The sequence below is a fragment of the Argopecten irradians genome, chromosome 8 (genome assembly GCF_041381155.1).
Source record: "Argopecten irradians isolate NY chromosome 8, Ai_NY, whole genome shotgun sequence".
NCBI classification, from domain to species: Eukaryota; Metazoa; Mollusca; class Bivalvia; order Pectinida; family Pectinidae; genus Argopecten; species Argopecten irradians.
In genome coordinates, this window is record NC_091141.1 from 31,379,429 (window position 1) to 31,402,377 (window position 22,949).

The 22,949-nt window shown below is 36.5% G+C and overlaps 2 protein-coding genes across 2 annotated transcripts in view; both read right to left on the reverse strand.

The window, feature by feature from the left end:
* Positions 1-22,949, reverse strand: part of LOC138329835 (uncharacterized) — a 150,913-nt gene that overhangs the window by 50,855 nt on the left and 77,109 nt on the right. The gene's annotated exons all lie outside the window — the stretch shown is intronic.
* The window catches only part of LOC138330088 (uncharacterized), a 47,019-nt gene that overhangs the window by 11,077 nt on the left and 12,993 nt on the right, over positions 1-22,949 (reverse strand). The window lies entirely within an intron of this gene.

Consider the following 22,949-nt stretch of genomic DNA (forward strand, 5'->3'; position numbering starts at 1 on the left):
CCAATGACATCAGATAGGCATAACTTTGCGAATAGATTACCAAGGTAGTTAAAATATCAATTTTATCAATTTGCAAATACTGTGGTAAATAGCTGATATCCCGCTCATTTAAGTATTCGTTTTTAAATTCATGAAAATCGTGATTTAGTATACAGTTTGTTATCATCTTCTTGCGCTAGCTTTTTCTGTCTCCTCGTTCTTATTTTATAAGCTGACCTAACCAATCAAACAAAGCTTTGTTATAATTATGGTAATATTAATAGTGTCTGTCCTAAAATGTTCTTTTAACATGTTGCTATCTGCAATCTCAACTCCAGGTGAAGTTTAATTAGCAGTTGTATATCTTTAATTTTCAAAATAACCACATTTCTGCCATTTGTAACTTATTATAAATATTTTTTGATACTTTCAGCGTGTCCCATTATTTATGTTACCTTCAACAATTCCATAGTATGTTTATACAAAATGAAAAGCACCACAATTTCAGTTGCAAAAGCCTGCATTAATACATTTCATATTTTGAATTAAATAGATAACTTTTGAACACTAGCATCGAAGATGTGTTCTTATTTATTTATATCTAATTGATTAATTGGACACCGTGTCAGGGGTAGGTGACCCACTTTTGTAATTGTGGATATATTCACAAATGCATGAGTTGTTTAGTTAAGAAACGACATAAAATTTTCATACTTTGTAAAACATGACCTTTAGCATGTCAGGCAAATTGTGTTCAAGGTCACAGTGACACTAATATATAATTATGAATAGGTTCAAGTACTAATTAGCCCAGACCTCATATGACCTTGAGTTTGTTCACATGAATAACACATACCTTGGTTTAAAATCACAAAGACTATTATAAGTTTTATTTCTATTTGATACCAAGATGCGTTTTGATCTGCATCCAGAATGAGCCTGAAGCAAGCACATGGGCACTGTTTCTGGTCTATTGGGGGCTTGTTTGTGCCAGTGAATATGTCGATGTTGCTAATAAGTTAAGACTTCTCATCTTAAAATTTGATATATATTTTTAACATTTGTGAATGTCTCAGTGTTACAAGGTACAAGCCAAATGAACTACCAGACCTTTGAACTTTCTCATAAGTATAGTTATGACTTCTCCATTTTAAAATTGACCATTTTATCAATGGTAAATATCTTAAACATGTTTAACACGCTTTTGGAATTTGCATGACCAAATGTAACATGTCAGTAAGGATGATTGTCAAAGTGTCGGTAACGAAGCAGTTTCTAGTGACTCAAATGTGTAAAAACTACCAACAGATTCGGGGGATCTTAACAAATTAACACACTTATCGACCTTCGTCTGATCGCGTGACCTATGTCTTGATCATTTGCATCATCACAAAGCTTCAATACTTCATTCCCTTGTTTTATGTGCCGGTCGAAGATTGTTCTTGTGGACTGACAGGAGAACAAAAGACTGTGCTCCCCAATAACAACATGCCAACGTGCATAACTCCGATATAAAAGCTATACAACCGTCTCCCTTTAACCCATGTTTTTACAATCATCGGGGCTTCATATATCATGACCTAACTCTGCAATTAACAGTAATATTATTAATTTTAAAACTATTTCTACACGAAAGTTTCCATTTTATCATACATATGGCATAACAAACAATAATTTACAGTACACGAGTTATGTCTTGTATCTAACGTTTATTAGGTATATGGAGCAATTTGAATGCATTTTACGACTTAATTCATCAAACCTGGTGGTTTTCAATAAATTAATGTAGAGAAATTAACATGACAAAATTATAGCCCAGTTACGGCACGTGTAACTTTAATTAGATATTGTCATCTCCATACTTTGCCTAGTACTGTAAATAATAAACTACAACTGTCATCGATATACTGTAAACTAAATATAAATATATATGTGCATTTGTTTGCGAGATTAGTATTAGTGTTAACGACTTGTTTTACGATAATAACACTATATAAAAAAATAGGAAAAGTTTATTTTGAAATTAGTTTTTTAAATGTTGGCTCGTCTTGGCGTCTTGTAATAATGATGGAGGCCAATATTCTGTCGATAGTGTAATACCTTACCTAGCATGGTGGGATCACACACATAGTATGACCGCCGTCTGACTTTCTGTCTGTCTGTTTGTCTGTATCTCGATCCATACGCCCTTAAATACCTGTTTGAATTGTGCATACGTTGCAATTGCCTTTCAGTTTAATATAGATCAGGGAACATAGTTTGATTGACAGACATTGCATTATACTGAAACATGATATGGTGAAATACGTCACGTCCGCCTGGTCATTGTACACACATACATGTTAACCTGGCGACGTACAAGGATTTCATGTAGTTTACGACCACGAATATTTATTGTTTGTGAATTTTAAAATAGACTTATTAAAACGTGTTTTTGAGACAATATTATCAGATCTGAATGTTGTACGTATACGTACAAGATACTATCTTGTACGTTCAAGATACTATCTTGTACGTACAAGATACTAAGTTGTACGTACAAGATACTATCTTGTACGTACAAGATACTAACTTGTACGTACAAGATAAATTAAATTATATAGTGGCCCTAATACGCCGCCGTAGATAATATATTTGTTTCTAATGATATATTGTTTTCGAACGTTTCTCGTTGTAGACTTGCACAAGCCCAGAAACTTGTAAAACTTTATAATGAAAAATAACAAAAATCTAATACGATTGAATTGAAATATAAGGATTGGAACTTGCATGGGTCGATTTCATAGGGTGATGAATGGAGTTGCTTGTCAAACAAATTGAATTAACTGTTTTATTACCCCATGAAATCGAACGAAGCAAGATTAAATCCTTAAATACATTTAACCACAAAAATATCGAAATGTTGCATTAGTTGTAAGCTTTTAGTATTCCCTTGTATATTTGTTCTGATGGCAGTCGTATTATATTCTAAAAGACGTCAACAGGATGCGGGAGGAGGACAGGAATCAAACTTGTGTTCATTAACCAAACATATATTGTGATCGACCGAATCACATTGCTTTGAGGAATATATTGTCAACTACATGTATATATCGAACATTGGCGATTTTCCTGTTTTTTCATTGCGATTTCGTATTGGCTTTGCACGGGAAATTCTTTACATGTTTTGGCTCTTTTCACGCATAAATATTAAGCGAACCTGATGACATCTGTCTCAATAGCACTGGTGTAAAGTGGTTTTGTCTGCTTGGCGAATTGTCATTTAAAAAGCAGGTTCATTTAAGGACCTATTTGGTCTAGGATGCAAACTGGAGTATTTGGAGATAATACGGTCGGTATCTAGCAACTGCGCACAACGTGGGATTCGAACTTACAATCGAGAGGTGGAAGATTTTACCTGTTTATAGAGACATCTGAACCAATCTGATAAGGCGATCTAAAATTCGTCCAGTGGTAAGAAACTTTACCATGCTATGACATGTGTTCTCGTGATATAGATTGTATCTATCGTTTCGTCATCTCTTTATTCATTGCGTTGAATTGTTTTTCAAAATTGTACTGACAAAACGATACAACACCCATCGTAGGGAATTACTTTTAAACAAACATGAAACATTATACTTTAGTCAATATGATAATTTGTTTAATATATGTTCCTATTACACTGCTATTGCCATCGGTCGTATTACTCTCAGTTACATTTACAATAAAGAGTTACACATTTATATACAAACATATAGCGCCTAACAACAGAATGAATACGATTTGAATAATGGATTTCGGAAATTGGTTGGAAACGTTAGCACGCAGATGCAGTGATAATCAGTAATACATATCTATATGCTTTTAATTCCGTTAAGTCAAGGAGGTGTGTGAAGGAGTATTCCAGTCTGCCTTCCTGCCTGTCGTCCGTAAATATATATATTTTTTTATTTTGAGTTTTTGCTGTATATGTATCACAAGTTCACAAGGTACATCACGTATTTAATATTACAAATATAACATGGAAACATATCAACGATTTGTAATTGTTCCATTATCAGGCATTTAGATATCCAGGACAGAGAGATGTCTGTGTTACTGTTACGATGTCATTGTACCAGTAGAGAATCAATGCTTTGTATCAAGTTATGTATTCCAACGATTTACTGACGAGATGAATGAATTAACAAAGTCGATCTTTGATAGACATGGACCTGCAGCAAACCGTTCAAAGTATATGACGGGTGATAACTTAAATGATCCCTGTTGGTGATAAAATGCCTCCTAACGCATTCCTACAATGGGGGATTTCGTTAATCATTGCTGAATGAATACTCGATTATTCTCTCACCCACGATCAGTGTTCATTGTCTGGTCTTCTGTAGTTCTTTCACAAATATATATATTTAATGTGCCGAAACAATTACTTAGTGTTACAGATATCCTGCTATCATACATTACATGATTCCAAGATAATTATGTAGAAAGTCGGTAACTCGGCGATTAATCGTGTTTATGCTCGGGTGTGACACCGACTTGTCAGTTATTGATGTCGACATCTAAATTAAAGATGTCGACATCTTGTCTTGAAAGTGGAAATCAAAGGCCACCCTTTCATAAAGCACTTTGTATATGCAGCAAGGCACCATACAGCAGAGATCGACGCTGATTTTGTTAATTCAGGTTTGTTAATTTATTTGATTTCAAAATTAAAAATTGTGATCCTACACATCCCGACCAAATTTCCATCCTCTTGGCCATAAACATTTATTAATATACATAACCAAGATTTTTTAGAAGAGGAAAAAATTATTGTATTCCTCTTTTCGTTGTGTATTTTAAGGACTATACATGTGTAAGAAGTGACTGATGCTTGTGTAAAATGCTAAATAGACAAAAAAAATCCATTAATAACTTTGTATTTCCTAATATATGATATATGGTTTTCGGACTGATACCTTGAAAGCCAATAAAAATGTCTTCCAAAATGAAAGATTTTTGGGATCGATCCCTAAAATCTGTCTCTGTCCCATGAGTGTTTCTGCCAAAATGATTTTCGGGATCAATCCCAAAAATCTGTCTTAGTCCCAGGAGTGTTTCTGCCAAAATGATTTTTGGGATCGATCCCAAAAATCTGTCTTAGTCCCATGTCAGTGTTTCTGTCAAAATGATTTTCGGGATCAATCCCAAAAATCTGTCTTAGTCCCAGGAGTGTTTCTACCAAAATGATTTTCGGGATCGATCTCACAAATGTTTCAAGGTCTTAAAATTGATTTAAACAAATCAAATGAATAAATTGGAAGTTTTTGTGTCTCATGCCATCCTTATAGGTTGTATCTTGTGTTGTTTATATGTAAGATGCAATACATTTTGTAGTAGACTTGAATTAAATACCTTACCCAGGATTCTATAATAGATCAAATAAATTTGATATTCTATTATGTTTCGGTAGTTTATTTATGTACATATTTGTTACTTTTACACAAATTATGGAATCCTGATGTGTGGTAGATATTCTGTTTAGAGTAAAGTAAACCAAATTAATTTGGAAATGAAATAAACAACAAACAAATCGACACTACATTCCAATAGAAGTAATTTTATTAACTGACCACGCTCTTGATACAAATTGCTTTTGAAAAAATAATGTTATTTGACAAGAATAGTGTTATTTCCTTATTTTTGTCAGCATTGAATAGAAATACTGATATTATGATGTTAAAAATAAATTAAGGTTTAACTTTCCAAATATTTTATATACTGAACAAATATATACAAAACCAACTATCTATCTACCTGTGTATATATTTCTTCATTACAAAAATTAGAATAGAGTAATAACAAATGCTTAAAATGAGAAATCCATTTTTAACTCAGTGTGTATGATGTATATACAAAAGTAAATAAAACTTATATACTGAATTCCTATTTCACTGAACTGATTAATATCAATTCAAATTTAATTTATTAATCATACAAAAACATGCTATATCTGTAGAAGTTTGTTTATTAATAATGGTTTTTATATCACAGAGAATTGGACTAGATTTTTTGTAACCTGTAACAATCATTACTGCTGAATCATTATGAAGGTTTTTATGTTATAGCTATTATTTGACAATTATGAAGAGATTAACAAATTTTAATTTCCATAATTAACATACCATTTAATTTAGTATGTAATAAATGACAATTAAGGTTGAAGACCCTGTTTAAACTAGTGATTTTGTATACCTTTATATATATAACTTTTTAGGTGTACTTAAAGCTAACTCATTTGCTAAAAAATGTTTCAGAACTAGATGTGTATGCCTCTGTAAAGTCGAATCCGGTCAAAACAATAGTAAACATAATGGCATGGTTATTTGGTAATAGAAATTTGTAATGGACCCTACCCTATGGACTTACTTAACTGAATTGTACAATTTAATTTTCTCCATATCTTGCCAAAATTTACAACAATTTACGAGTCAACAGTAATATCTAAGATTAGGACAGATGCATACTAAGTTAGGCTTACAATGTAAGTACACCTAAGAAGTGATATATATAGGCATACTATAAGTCACTAGTTTAAACAGGGTCTAAAAACTTTATGTAATATAATGTCTCGAGACATGAGATAATTAAAAGTTTTTAATAGTTTAAACATTGATATACCAAAAAAGTCCCTCCAATTTCTATGAATTTTATTTATAACATCCACATGATAAATTACATTCACTTTTGAATCGTTTTCTTTAGGATTGCTACCTAAATACACAATATTTGTAGCTTAAAATTAAAATCTATTTGTTTCTCTCTTATGTAAGAATTATTTGATAAAGTAAGGTATCTGTAAATCAAAGTTTAATTTGTTGGTGGGCATTAATTTTGCTTTACAGGCAGATGAAAACAGAGGCTTACAGCCATGGCCTAAGTGTTATGTGTATTACCTTATCTCAGGTTTGACTGCAAAATCCAAAACTCACACATGCATATCTTTTTATCCAAGAACCAGAATAAATATCACATTATATGCATTATATATAATCCAATAATGAATGTGACTGGCACAAATCACAACACAAACATTCTAGTTTGCATGCTCCATTTGTTCACTACCATCAGGGCTAATGTTCTACTGTGAACATGTATTTAACACAAAACAAATATCCTTGTGTTATATAGAATGGTCAATTCCTTAAATCGTGATGAGTTTAAAAGAGCGGTCCACATACTTTACCATAATTGTGAATTCCGATAGCGTTATTTATCATTATTTGTGATTAATTAATGTCCAATCCACTGTATTCTTTGCGAAATCACCAGCTTACTTGATGATTCTTGTGTAATTTGCTTTCCCACCTATTGTAAACCAACACCCTAGCTGACTTCATTTATCATAGTCACACACATTCATTATCCCTTTCGATTTCTACATATCTCTTGACTTCTTATTTTCCCTCCAGTTTAAATGTTCAAACATCATAATTTGACATACTAATAAACTGTTCTTTAGTGTCAGCCTTGCATGTCCTAGATTTCTTATCTATAATTAACCTCCAAGGGGAAGTGGTGGTCAGTCACAGGGAATTACATGGAGCTGGAAAGTAAACAAATCTAGAGGGGCTGTCAGTATCATGTTTCAGGAGTATGTTTGTTGAAAGCACCTTCAGCTATACCAAATATATATCACAAATTAGACTGGCCATCAGACCCTAAGTTGCTGATAAGACTTTCTCAGCAGAGTTCTTTACTAGATTATCTCCCCCTAGTTTAAAACTTAGGATAACAGTATTACAACACTTGCACCAAAACCTTAACCTGGCTATTTCGGCCTACTGGGCCTCTTGAAATTCTCAAAATCCAGCATTAAGGTCCTTTAAATGACTGTTCAGACCCATCATTTCTTAAACTACTTGCTCAAAAATTATGTAAATTGTTGATATGGATATGGGTCAAGGAAGTAATATCAATGGTTGTTTTCCATATAACACTGACATGATCGACCAGCTTTGAAGGTTCCTGTTCGTTTGTATCATGTGAATGCATGGTATTATATGCAATGATACTAGACAAAAGGTCATATTTGAAGAATCTATTCAGAAACTATTTCATTTTGTTGAAATATTCGTGTTTTTTGTATCTAAAGAGGGCTTAAATGTTAAAATTACGATGTTCCAAAACATATTTTACCACTTTGATTGCTCAATGATTAATTGTTCAATTAATTAATTCACTCCCTTTTAGCATATATGTACTATACTAAACTTGGACTCCACATACAGTTAATTTTGTACCTGCAGTATTACAAATGAGGCAGACTTTGTCATTTGTGCGAATTTCTCTATTTTTTCTGATCTTGTGAAGGGCGAATTTTTTTTTTCTTCATAGATTTGGATTTTCCGATATGTTTTTCCCGTTAGTGTTTAAATACTGAGAACTACTAATCCTGAAACAGAAAAAAAAACAATTATCGCAATAATTTATAAGTTAGGCCAATATTTTGGCTGAATTGACTGGACTATAAGTACAGGTTATCTGTGACCTACCAGTTTTCTCTAGCAGTGCGGTCACTAACTTGAGGGAGTGGGGGTTACACCACACCATCATATAACGCTATATGGCTAGGGACCTAAAGCGAGACTAATTCTCCTACTGAGTTTGTGGTTTCACAACTAGCCAAACCTTGTGTATCAAATTACAAACCTCATCTGGATTTGACTGATCTCTAGAATCAGGCATGTAGTATAGACAAAAATAATCAAGCCAAATTTTAATGATTTTTTTTTAATATTCTAGAGACTACTGGCCAGTCTAATCACAACTGTTTAAATATTGGATTGTATGCTTTATTTTGCAAGCTTTAGATCAGAACATTTCTTCTATTTCTGTTTTCTTATCTCAAAATAATGCTCCCCATGAAATTTATAATAATTCTTCATTTGAGTCATTTTCATTTAAATCAAAGTTATATTATACCTATATATGCTCCATAAATTATATGCGGATGTTGAATCAAGAACGTTTTACACATTATTTACATCTAAACTATATCAATTTTTTGAAGAAAAGAATGTTAGTATTTTAAGAATAAGAAGGTTTGCAAGCCAACATATAGCTTTAGATGCAATTAAAGTACACAACGAATTTCGGCAATATTGGCCAACTGCAATAAATAAATATATGCCCAATTTAATAAAGTAACAAAAAAACCACTCAGGATTTATTCCAAAATCTATGCAAAAAAAACCTGCATGCACATCTACACATAGTTCAAAACATTGCTGTATAGTTCCATTGAATTTGCCAAAGCAGTTTAGAAGGAGTTTTTCAGACAAACCCTTTCTTCAGATACTGAGTGTGTATAATGACCTGAAAACCATGGCAACGACCCCAACCCCTCCTTTTGACACATGCCATTATTTTTCTCAAATTTTCTTTATTAAGCATCACTTATTTTAACAATTAGTACTATTCACTACCAGATATATATTTAGGTACTATCGCTACAGGTATCATCAATTGTGGAGGTCCTGGTGTTTTGTACTCCAACTGATAAGGCAATCACTGGCATTATATAAATGATCTTTGTTAAGGATAAGTTATTACTGTGGCCACTAGAGATACACTCTTATTGACCTCCTGAGACACCAGCACAATCTCATGCAGTTGCCTTACACCCCCTCCCAACGATCCCCCTCCTACAACCCCACCAACCCATCCCCTCTGCTCTTGATTATAGATAATATCAAAGACAGCATATGAAGGTGTTGTCTTGTGGCCTATCAACCTATCCATATCTAAAGGTTCTGTCAATGTCCCTTGTTGGCCTGTGGACCAGATAACTGAAATTCCGTAAAATCAACCTACTGAGGGACCATATGAGATGACGTAGAGGTCACGTGGTTCAGTGCCTTTTTTGGTTCAGGAAGACGTGATTTATCATCAGAGGAATTTACTTTGGATTTTTGGAACAATACTGCTACAATTTTACTTTTTACGTTGCCAATTATTAACTAAATTGATGTCGATTTAGTTGGCATTTTACGAACGTTGCTCTCCACGTGCTAACGGAGATTTGTGACTTACATTCTCACGGTTCAGCGAGTTCGCGACCCACCATGGCCTCTGAACCCAATTCTGGATCGGTCAATCGCTGAATCGCTGAAATGACATCTTTGGTAAGCTTCTGGGCTTGTTTGATTTACGTTGATGCTTTCTTCAACTGGTATAGTACTATACATGCGCGTACTATTTGTTTAAAACTTCCGGTTGCGTTAAAAGGTGTCTATATTTGACACTTGGTAATCGTTCGTTAGTTCCTGTAATATTGATTTTGTACATATACGGTACATCATGGTGACCCTATTGGGTGTTAAAAATAACCTCTCCATTTAAAATGTTAGTGGTTGTTTAACAGTTCATACTACCACTACACAGTTCAGTTGACTAACTCACTAGTAGAACGTTGGTCGAAATTTGGTTGGGTGGTTGACCCACAATTTGTTCAGTCTGGATTTGAAGCAATTAAGCGTTGGTGATGTAACCACTTCCTCTGAGAGCGAGTTCCATGCATTACTCGATTACTGAAGAAATTTCCGGTTGAGTTTAGCCTAAATCGTTTTTGAAGAGTTTTTTCGAGTGTCCTCTAGTTGCTATACCCGTTAGTTCTCTGAACATAATTGTTTGATCCAGAATGTCTATTTTGTTTAAAATCTTGTAGACTTAAATCACATCTGCCCTGTTTCTTCTATATTCTAAACTTGGTAGCCCGAGTTTCTTGATACGCTCTGAATACGATAAGTTTTTAATTGATGGTATCCTTTTAGTTGCTCTTCGTTGTACGTTTTCCAGTGTAATTTTATCACGTGTCAACATTGGTGACCAGATTGTGGTTGCGTACTCCAAATGGGGACGAATTAAAGTTTTGTATAGAGTAATAAACATTGTTGGACTCATATAGGTGAAGGTGCGGAACACTATTCCCAACATCCTATTCGCTTTTAAGGCTGCTGCATTGCATTGTGCTGTGAATTTGAGTTGGTTGTCTATAGTGACTCCAAGATCCTTTTCCGTGGTTACTCCAGAGATAGTAGTCGTGTTGCCTTGTGTTGTAAGGGTGTAATTGTGGTTTCCCAGATTGTTTCCAATTTCCAAGAATTTACATTTGTCTGTGTTTAGGCTCATTAACCATGTCGACGTCCAGTCACACATTTTGTTGATATTTTCTTGCAGCTTAGAACGGTCATCATCTGATGTGATTTTTGCTGATAGTTTAGTGTCATCTGCAAATAGCTTTATTGTGCAGTCCAACATATCTGGCATATCGTTAACGTAAATTAGGAATAGGATTGGTCCCAGCACACTCCCTTGTGGTACGCCACTGGTGACGGGTAGTTCTGTCGATAGTTGACCATTGACCGTGACACTTTGAACGTTGTTGGCCAGGAATGCAGTTATCCAACTTAGAATTTTCCCTCCAATATTGTAGCTTCTCAATTTGTGGATAAGAAATCTGTGTGAAACCTTGTCAAACGCTTTACTAAAGTCTAAATATATCACGTCGATGTTACTTCCTGAGTCTAGTCCACTATACCAATCTTCAAGTGTTTCTAATAGTTGTGTAATGCAGGATCTTCCTGGCCTAAACCCATGCTGGTGTGGAGTAAAGAGATTGTTGTTGTCCATATGCTTTAGAAGAATATCTCTGATTATTCGTTGCATAATTTTGATGGTACTGAGGTTAGGCTGATGGGCCTGTAATTATTGGCTTCTTTTTTTGCTCTTTTTTGAAAATTTGTGTAACTATTGCTCTGTTCCAATCTTTTGGTAATGTTGATTCATCGAGTGATTTCCTGTAAATTATGGATAGAGGTTTTTTGATGACATCAGCAGTTTCACAAATGAATTTGGGGTGTAGATTATCTGGTCCAGGAGATTTATTGGGGTTAATTATTTTAATTGCTTTGAGGACAGTTTCTTCGCTTATGTAGATATCCGTCAATAAGCTGTTGACTTGTCTTGGAATAACCACTGGCAATGGTAGATCCCCGTCATTAACGAAGACACTGGCAAAGAAAGTGTTCAGGACATTCGCAGTTTCTTCGTTATTTGTTGTAATTGTTCCGTTTCCGGCTTCGATACCCCCTATCGTTGATTTAGTCTTGGTTTTGGATCGGACTCGGGACCAAAAAAGTTTCGGATTTGTTTTGATTTTCAGAGATAAATCCTCTTCATACTTATATTTTGATTTTCTAATGATTTTTGTTGCATTGTTACGGGCTGCTTGGTAGCTTTGGAAGTTCTCAGGAGTCTTGCTATTAAGGTATTTGTACCATTTTCGTCTTTTCAATGCTATTGCTGCACGAGCTTCCTTGTCAATTTCTGGATTGTGTGGTCGACTGGAGTGTTGTACCCTACTCACTGGTATATGTTTTTCTATAATGGTTTGGAGATGTTCAGTAAAGTACGTCCAGGCGTTCTCAATACCATCTATATTGTTTAGGAAGTCACAGTCAATGGTGTACAAATCTTCCTTGATAGCTTCATAGTCTCCTCTCTGGAAATTTAGCTTCCTCACATTGATGTTTTTGTTTACCGGATTGGTGTAGCAGATCATTTTAAATATGATACCCACATGGTCGCTTTTGCCAATACTATCCAGGTACGCGATGTCTTCTATCATTTCCTCCTCATTTGTGAATATTAAGTCTAGTAGAGATGGGATTTGGTTCTCCCGAAGTCTTGTTGGTTGTCTAAGATGTTGATGCAGGAATTTGTTCCTAATAGTTTCAAGAAATTTACTTGCGGGGTTGTTCGGACCTGCCATTGATATTTGAAGTTCCCAATTAATTTCCTTGTAATTAAAATCTCCTAACAGCAATATATGGGTTGGCTTGTTGTTGTCTATCCCATCAATAATTCTGTTCAGAAGCATGTTGTTTTCTTCAGTGCTATTCGGGCTCCTATAGATACAACATATATGAAGGATGTCTCTGTTTTGTAGCTTGATCTCACATTTGACATAATCTAGACAATGGTGTTCCTTAATTTGTTCTGCATTCAGATTATTGGTAATATAAATAATGGTTCCCCGCGATTCACTACTTCCGAGGTATGACGTGTACCCGTCAATGTTGTACAAAGCTGTGTCGATAGGTAACGTTGTAAACTTTGGGAAGATTTCAGTCAGGCATATGATTCCAGGTTTTTCTATAGAAATGAGGTTTTCCAATTCAAGTTTTTTGGTAGTGGTTAGAGTATCCACATTTGAGTAGTAAATTTTGATGTTTTGAATTGTTTCGGGGGCTGATTTTTCATTGTTAAAACTGATAAAACTTGTCTCCTAGTCTGTTTCCTCCCTATTGCCAGGAGGAGACATTGCTGTCATCTCTAAGTTTTCACTATCAACATGTGTGTTGTTGTAGATTAGGGTTTGTTCGTTGTCGTCATACACTTGGTCAATTAAGAAACTTCGCTCAATTCTGGGCATATGTCTACAAAAACCAATTCTGGGGATAGACAATTTCTTGTGTGGAATTCAACCGCTAATACCGCAGTAAGAAACAATTCTGTTACGGTTGCTGCTTCTGTGGAAAATTATGACGGCCACCATTTTGTCACGACATCGGAGCCTCCATGCTCAGCATCTGGCATAAATTATGCAAATGAAGAGCCCACTCTCGTCCCTCCGAGAGTCACTACAAGAAACATCTGGTATTGCCATACAACAATCTATGTTGCTACAGAATTAGATGATGTTCTGTTTAATGGAACAGATGGCAAAACGGCAAAATATCCATCTCTCACGAACGGATAATACTGCTACTACCGAGAACATTGATCTGTCCGGAAACAGACCTGCTACTGTTGAGGAGTCAGTATCCTTAGATTTCGTAGACGAACAATCTGACAAGCAGTCTGTCAGTGATCAGGAAGAGGACTCCGACGCCATCTCAGACGAGATATCAATGGATACCTCATTTGCCAGTGCGTTGGATACAACTGAAACAGGTACTGGCGACGCCATTATTGACAATATCATGTCGTTTTACCATGACGAAGAATAATGTTCATCGGCTATAAACGTAAACTGGCTGCAGTTATCAATACGGGCATGCATACCAAGGTATGTAAAGACAAACAGAAGGTTTTATTAGGAAAACACTTCCGACCCAATAACTGTGAGAACGTCGTGGTTCCTAGACTCCCTCCATCAATTTGGAATAGTTTAGGGAGGCGACACAAGGACACTGATTTAAAGTATCAATCATTCCAAAGTCTTGTGTGTAAAGCGTTATACCCACTGATACACTTGTCTGATAGACTTTTTAACGCCACACAAGAGGGTCTTCGGCCAAAAGAAGTGAAAGACTGTTTGTCATTGGCAAATGACACTTTCAAATGTCTCCAGATTCTGCACACTGACATCTCCTACCGCAGGAAACAAAACCTCTTGCCTGCAATAAATGAAGAATTCAAATCTTTGTGTGCTCAGTCTAACCCTGTCACCTCTCAATTGTTAGGCGATGAACTTGAGCAAAGGATAAAGGAAATTAGTGATGCTAAGAGAGTGAGCAAACAGATTACCAAATCACCAAAACTGTCACACACAAGAGTGATAGATTCAACCCTATCCGACAACCACATGGCCGCCAAACAAATGGAGGAAAACATGCAGGGCCTTATGCTAATCGGCATTCTGGACAACAACAACAGAACCTCCGCAGATGGGACAACAACAACAAACATGGTCACGGTCAAGGCCAACAGGGACCACAGCAGCGACACCGCAACAATTACAGTTCTGAGCGGGGACCTTTTTTGTCGTAGAGACCAGCAAAAGGACCAAAGAAAAAACAGGACTGAATACTTCACACGTAGTAAGTGTTACGACAGTGTGTTTAGACAAGACTGATGTCAGTTTTAAAACTGCACAAGACGTTTTTGAAGCATTACATAATGTCCCTGACAATTTCAGTGGTGGTAAGGTAAAACATTATTCGGAAGCATGGAATCAATTATCATCTGATACATGGCTTAGATCTCAGATTCAAGGATATCAAATAGAATTTCAGTCAGTGCCATATCAAGCAAGTGCTCCGCGTTCTATTCCTTTTTCAACATCTGAAGCTGGGTTTATAGATATTGAACTTGAGAAACTTCTGTCTAAACATGTCATAGAGTTAGTTGCTAACTCTGACAGGGTCAGTGATGAATTCCTGTCCACTATCTTCCTTCGACCGAAAAAAGATGGATCATACAGATTAATTTTAAATTTAAAAACTTTAAACCTTGATGTTGAACATTTACATTTCAAAATGGAAACGCTTAAATCTGCCATAACTCTTATGTCAAAAAACTGTTGGTTTGCATCTATTGACTTGAAGGATGCTTACTATTCTATACCAATCCATTTTCGCGACAGAAAATTCTTGCGGTTTACATGGAAAGGCTTGTGTTATGAATTTACTTGTTTACCTAACGGACTGTCGTCAGCTCCAAGGGTTTTCACTAAGATCATGAAACCGGTCTACTCCTCTCTAAGGAAACAAGGACATGCCAATGTAGCATACATTGATGACAGTCTATTACAAGCAGAGTCCTTTGAGTCATGTATGTGTATTGTAGACACAGTAACGCTGTTTGATTTGCTAGGTCTTACCGTTCACCCAGATAAATCCATACTATATCCTACTCAGTGTATCACTTTTCTGGGTTTTTTGTTGTAAAATTCTGTAGATATGACTGTGAAACTTACCGACGAAAAAGTTGAGTCCTTAGTACTGTTGTGTAGGGATGTACTCAAACTCCGTGAAGTCACAATTCGGACACTTGCGCAACTGATTGGCGAAATGGTGGCTTGTGAGCCTGCAGCACCACATGCTCCGTTGTTTTATACTTGGGTTATGTAAATTCTATTTATAAATCCATCATATGCTCGGGTAACTTGGAATATAAAAGATAACTGAACAGTAATGACAAATGTTTTAAGGAACAGGTGCATGCGACAAGACTGGGATACAGTTTTATGTCTGACCTGTAGCTCATGTGGTTTAGTCGTCCCTGCACTGACTTCGGAAGATTGAAGTTCAACTCTACACCATTTTTCAGTTTTATTTTTATCTTGACAAGCAAAAGAAATCATTTTATTTTGTCATTTTTTATATACATTTTTTATTAAAAGTGATATCACTTTAATAAACTATGAAGAATCTGATGGAAAATATTCCTCAGAAAAAAATACTAATCCTTATGTAAAATATGCATCTTTTTATATATATCAAATATAATTTTCAGGCAATGTACCATGTTATATTATACATGCATGCAATAATGAGAAATATCCCTTTAAACATTATACAATCAAAATTTAGGATGGCTGCATAAAGGCATTGATTTTTCTGACAACTAAAGACCAAGGACAATCTACTTATAAAATTTGAGATAGATCGGTTAGTACTTTCTGAGAAAAGGCGGTAACAAATTTCAACAAGAGATCCCAGAGGGATCTTGGCGCCAACCACAGAATGATCTATGTCTGACAATGGAAAGAGGGATCTTTTCCCTGCTTTTCAAACTTTTTCAAACACACTACATATAAAATTTGAGACAGATCGCTATAGTACTTTCTAAGAAATAGTGGTAACAAACTTCAACAATGAAATCCAAGATGGCAGCCATGCAGCCATCTTGTTGACCTATCAGTTACAAAATGCAATATGCACAACTAGGGCCCTAGGGGAACCTACATATAAAATTTGAGAGAGATCCCTTCTGTACTTTTTTAGAAATAGCAATAACAAACTTTAACTATCAAAATCCAAGATGGCCGCATGTCGGCCATCTTGTTCATCGATCGGTCCCAAAATGCAATATGCACAACTAGGGTCCTAGGGGAACCGACATATGAAATTTGAGAAAGATCCCTTCAGTACTTTCTGAGAAATAGCGGTAAAAAACTTTAACTAACAAAATCCTAGATGGTCGCCTGTCAGCCATCTTGTCGACCGATCGGTCCCAAATTGCAATATGCACAACTAGGGCCCTAGGGGAACCTACATAGGAAATTTGAGAAATATCCCTTCAACACTTTCTGAGAAATAGCTGTAACAAATTTAAATATCAAAATCAAAGATGGCCGCCTGCCGGCCATCTTGTTGACCGATCGGTCCCAAATTGCAATATGCACAACTAGGGTCCTAGGGGAACCTACATATGAAATTTGAGAAAGATCCCTTCAGTACTTTCTGAGAAATAGCGGTAACAAACTTTAACTATCAAAATCCAAGATGGCCGCCTGTCGGCCATCTTGTTGACCGATCAGTCCCAAAATGCAATATGCACAACTAGGGTCCTAGGGGAACCTACATAGGAAATTTGAGAAAGATCCTTTTGGCACTTTCTGAGAAATAGCGGTAACAAGAATTGTTAACGGACGGACGACGGACGGACGGACGGACCACGGACCACGGACGAAAGGCGATTTGAATAGCCCACCATCTGATGATGGTGGGCTAAAAATAAAAATCCAAATTTGGCTGCATGTCATGTTGACAGATCAAATTTGGATTTAGATTTTTGGAATTACAATATACACAATCAAGTCACAAGGCCAGTCTGTATATGAAATTTGATTTAGATCTACTGTCTAAGAAAACTTTTAGCAATGCCCAACCTTTTAAAAGAAAAAATTACTTGCCATACTCTAACTACAGCCAACATTATACTCTGACCCATAAGGATAAAACCTGTCTATAGCCAGCAGTAACTGACCACAGCCTCCTGGGGTAATGTTATGTTTATCATCCTGAATCAGCACCATTAGTCTAGAAGTCTAGATAATTTTTGTCTATATGTTAAAGATATTTCTGTCAGTATGAAAGAAGCTTGTATACAATCATTGTAATCACACTTTTATACTGTCGTCCAAGACTTTACATTCATGCTATAGTGTTTATCTGAAGACTAAAAATCAATAATTACAAATGCCAAAGGACATTGGAATTAATTTTGTAATGCAAGCAGATAGAAGAAATAAATTAGAGATTATTATGTTTCTAGGCAATGACATTTTTTTTTTAAATTTTATGGTTTAATTACTAGTTATGTATTCGACTTTTGCATCCTTTCAGGAAAAGGTTCTGTTTGCTATGCACAAAATATTGTAAGTAATTATCTATAAGAGGCCCATTACAAGTTCAGGTCAGTCTCATATTGTTGTACTGACATGATATCACTAGATATGGCAAACAGTTATGACTATGTGAATATTTTACTTAAAATTTTTATTATTTATAATGATTGTGTTTTTGTATAGCCAAAGGAGAAACCATCAGACTGACAACAAGAGAAAGCAAATATACATCTGACCCCAAGATCATAATTTAAAACAGTCTTTAAAAGTAGAGTTTCCATTTTCTTCTATTTGAATTATTATTATATATATCCATTCACAGAACTTATAACTTTTATTTGACAATAAAAACATTTGATAGCCATCGATGAACTAGGACTATTTCAAAATTGGTAGCAAAAATATGATATTAACAAGAGGCCCATGGGCCATTACGGTCATCTGACTCATGGCACAAAACAACAAAGTCACAGTATAAAGTATTGGTTAACGATTAATATAAACAATACAAGGAACTCCTTAGTTGAATATGTAAGTTTCTGAAATAGGTAAATGTCATTTGTTGAACAAACTTAGCCCTTCATCCATATATGGTTGTAACCCATTCAAGGATTAATATAAGGAGGAGTCAGATTTTAAAGCCAAATTTCAACAAAGCTCCCATTTTGGACCTCCGCCGTACTATCCCCATGGGTCTTAGCTCCGCGGTCCTTTATAAAATATGATTGTCCTTACCTAAAGTTCCTCCTTCTGAATGAATTAAAACCCCCTATAGACCAGTTTTCATTGAGATTGGAGACTGAAACCTGAAAACAGGAAGTGGGCCAGCGGCCATCTTAGAATACCAAAATCTTTACGAAAATGTTTGCATGTTGTTCGGCATCAATTAAAACCCCTATAGACCAATTTTCATTGAGATCGGAGACCAAAACCTAAAACAGGAAGTGGGCCAGCTAAAACTAAGATTCCACTCCTCAGCCCCTAAGGGTCGGATCAGATTCATTTATATAAAATATGATTGTCCATCCCCAATGATGTTTCACACCAAATATGGATGAAATTCATCCAAGGATGAAGGAGGAGTAGGATTTTAAAGCTAAAATTAAGAAAATTTCCCCTTTTGGGGCCCCACCCCTCAGCCCCTAGGGGTCGGACCAGGCTCATTTATATAAAATATGATTGTCCTTCCCCAATGATGTTTTATACCAAATATAGATGAAATCCATCCAAGGATGAAGGAGGAGTAGTATTTTTAAAGCTAAAAATAACCTATTTGGGGCCCCACCCCTCATCCCCTAGGGGACGGACCAGGCTCATTTATACAAAATATGTTTGTCCGTCCCCAATGATGTTTCACACCAAATATGGATGAAATCCATCCAAGGATGAAGGAGGAGTAGGATTTTAAAGCTTAAATTAAGAAAATTTCCCCTTTTGGGGCCCCGCCCCTCTGCCCCTAGAGATCGGACCAGGCTCATTGATATAAAATATGATTACCCTTTCCCCAACAACGTTTCACACCAAATATGGATAAAATCCATCCAAGGATTAAGGAGGAGTAGGATTTTAAAACTAAAAGTAAGAAAATTTGCCCTTTTGGGGCCCCACCTCTCAGCCCCTAGGAGTCGGACCTTGCTCATTTATATAAAATATGATTGTCCTTCTCCAATGATGTTTCATACCAAATATGAATGAAATCAACCCAAGGATGAAGGAGGAGTAGGATTTTAAAGCTTAAAATAAGAAAATTTGCCCTTTTGGGGCCCCGCCCCCCGGCCCCTCAGCCCCAAGAGGTCGGACCAAGCTCATTTATATAAAATATAATTGTCCTTCCCCAATGATGTATCACAACAAATATGGATGAAATTCATCCAAGGATGAAGGAGAAGTAGGATTTTAAAGCTAAAATTAAGACAATTACCCCATTTGGGGCCCCACCCCTCAGCCTAGGGGTCGGACCAGGCTCATTTATACAAAATATTGTTGTCCTTTCCCCAATGATGTTTTATACCAAATATAGATGAAATCCATCCAAGGATGAAGGAGGAGGAGTATTTTAAAGCTAAAAATAACCTTTTTGGGGCCCCACCCCTCAGTCCCTAGGGGACGGACCAGGCTCATTTATATAAAATATGATTGCCCTTCCCCAATGATGTTTCACACCAAATATAGATGAAATCCATCCAAGGATGAAGGAGGAGTAGGATTTCAAAGCTAAAAATAACAATTTTGGGGCCCCACCCCTCAGCCCCTAGGGGACGGACCAGACTCATTTATAAAAAAATATGTTTGTCCATCCCCAATGATGTTTCACACCAAATATGGATGAAATCCATCCAAGGATGAAGGAGGAGTAGGATTTCAAAGCTTAAATTAAGAAAATTTCCCCTTTTGGGGCCCCGCCCCTCTGCCCCTAGGGGTCGGATCAGGCTCATTTATATAAAATATGATTACCCTTTCCCAACAACGTTTCACACCAAATATGGATAAAATTCATCCAAGGTTAAAGGAGGAGTAGGATTTTAAAACTAAAATTAAGAAAATTTGCCCTTTTGGGGCCCCACCTCTCAGCCCCTAGGTGTCGGACCAGGCTCATTTATATAAAATATGATTGTCCTTCCCCAATGATGTTTCATACCAAATATAAATGAAATCCATCCAAGGATGAAGGAGGAGTAGGATTTTAAAGCTAAAATTAAGATAATTACCCCATTTTGGGCCCCACCCCTCAGCCCCTAGGGGTCGGACAAGGCTCGTTTTATATAAAATATTATTGTCCTTCCCCAATGATGTTTTATACCAAATATAGATGAAATCCATCCAAGGACAAAGGAGGAGTATTATTTTAAAGCTAAAAATAACCATTTTGGAGCTCCACCCCTCAGCCCCTAGGGGACGGACCAGGCTCATTTATAAAAAAAATATGTTTGTCCGTCCCCAATGATGTTTCATACCAAATATGGATGAAATCCATCCAAGGATGAAAGAGGAGTAGGATTTTAAAGCTTAAATTAAGAAAATTTGCCCTTTTGGGGCCCCACCCCTCAGCCCCTAGGGGTCGGACCAGGCTCATTTATATAAAATATGATTGTCCTTCCCCAATGATGTATCACACCAAATATGGATGAAATCCATCCAAGGATGAAGGAGGAGTAGGATTTTAAAGCTTAAATTAAGAAAATTTCCCCTTTTGGGGCCCCGCCCCTCTGCCCCTAGGGGACGGACCAGGCTCATGTATACAAAATATGTTTGTCCGTCCCCAATGATGTTTCACACCAAATATAGATGAAATCCATCCAAGGATGAAGGAGGAGTAGGATTTCAAAGCTAAAAATAACCATTTTGGGGCCCCACCCCTCAGCCCCTAGGGGACGGACCAGACTCATTTATAAAAATATGTTTGTCCATCCCCAATGATGTTTCACACCAAATATGGATGAAATCCATCCAAGGATGAAGGAGGAGTAGGATTTTAAAGCTTAAATTAAGAAAATTTGCCCTTTTGGGGCCCCGCCCCTCTGCCCCTAGGGGTCGGACCAGGCTCATTTATGTAAAATATGATTGTCCTTCCCGAATGATGTTTCACACCAAATATGAATGAAATCAACCCAAGGATGAAGGAGGAGTAGGATTTTAAAGCTTAAAATAAGAAAATTTGCCCTTTTGGGGCCCCGCCCCTCAGCCCCTCATCCCCAAGGGGTCGGACCAAGCTCATTTATATAAAATATGATTGTCCTTCCCCAATGATGTATCACACCAAATATAGATGAAATCCATCCAAGGATGAAGGAGGAGTAGTATTTTAAAGCTAAAAATAAACCAATTTTTGGGGCCCACCCCTCAGCCCCTAGGGGTCGGACCAGGCTCATTTATACAAAATATGATTGTCCTTCCCCAATGATGTTTTACACCAAATATAGATGAAATCCATCCAAGGATGAAGGAGGAGTAGGATTTTAAAGCTAAAAATAACAATTTTGGGGCCCCACCCCTCAGCCCCTAGGGGACGGACCAGACTCATTTATAAAAAAATATGTTTTGTCCATCCCCAATGATGTTTCACACCAAATATGGATGAAATCCATCCAAGGATGAAGGAGGAGTAGGATTTCAAAGCTTAAATTAAGAAAATTTCCCCTTTTGGGGCCCCGCCCCTCTGCCCCTAGGGGTCGGACCAGGCTCATTTATATAAAATATGATTACTCTTTCCCAACAACGTTTCACACCAAATATGGATAAAATCCATCCAAGGTTAAAGGAGGAGTAGGATTTTAAAACTAAAATTAAGAAAATTTGCCCTTTTGGGGCCCCACCTCTCTGCCCCTAGGGGTCGGACCAGGCTCATTTATATAAAATATGATTGTCCTTCTCCAATGATGTTTCACACCAAATATGAATGAAATCCATCCAAGGATGAAGGAGGAGTAGGATTTTAAAGCTAAAATTAAGAAAATTACCCCATTTTGGGCCCCCCCCCCTCAGCCCCTAGGGGTCGGAACAAGGCTCATTTATATAAAATATGATTGTCCTTCCCCAATGATGTTTCATACCAAATATAGATGAAATCCATCCAAGGACAAAGGAGGAGTATATTTTAAAGCTATAAAATAACCATTTTGGGGCCCCACCCCTCAGCCCCTAGGGGACGGACCAGGCTCATTTATAAAAAATATGTTTGTCCGTCCCCAATGATGTTTCACACCAAATATGGATGAAATCCATCCAAGGATGAAGGAGAGGAGTAGGATTTCAAAGCTTAAATTGAGAAAATTTGCCCTTTTGGGGCCCACCTCTCAGCCCCTAGGGGTCGGACCAGGCTCATTTATATAAAATATGATTGTCCTTCCCCAATGATGTTTCACACCAA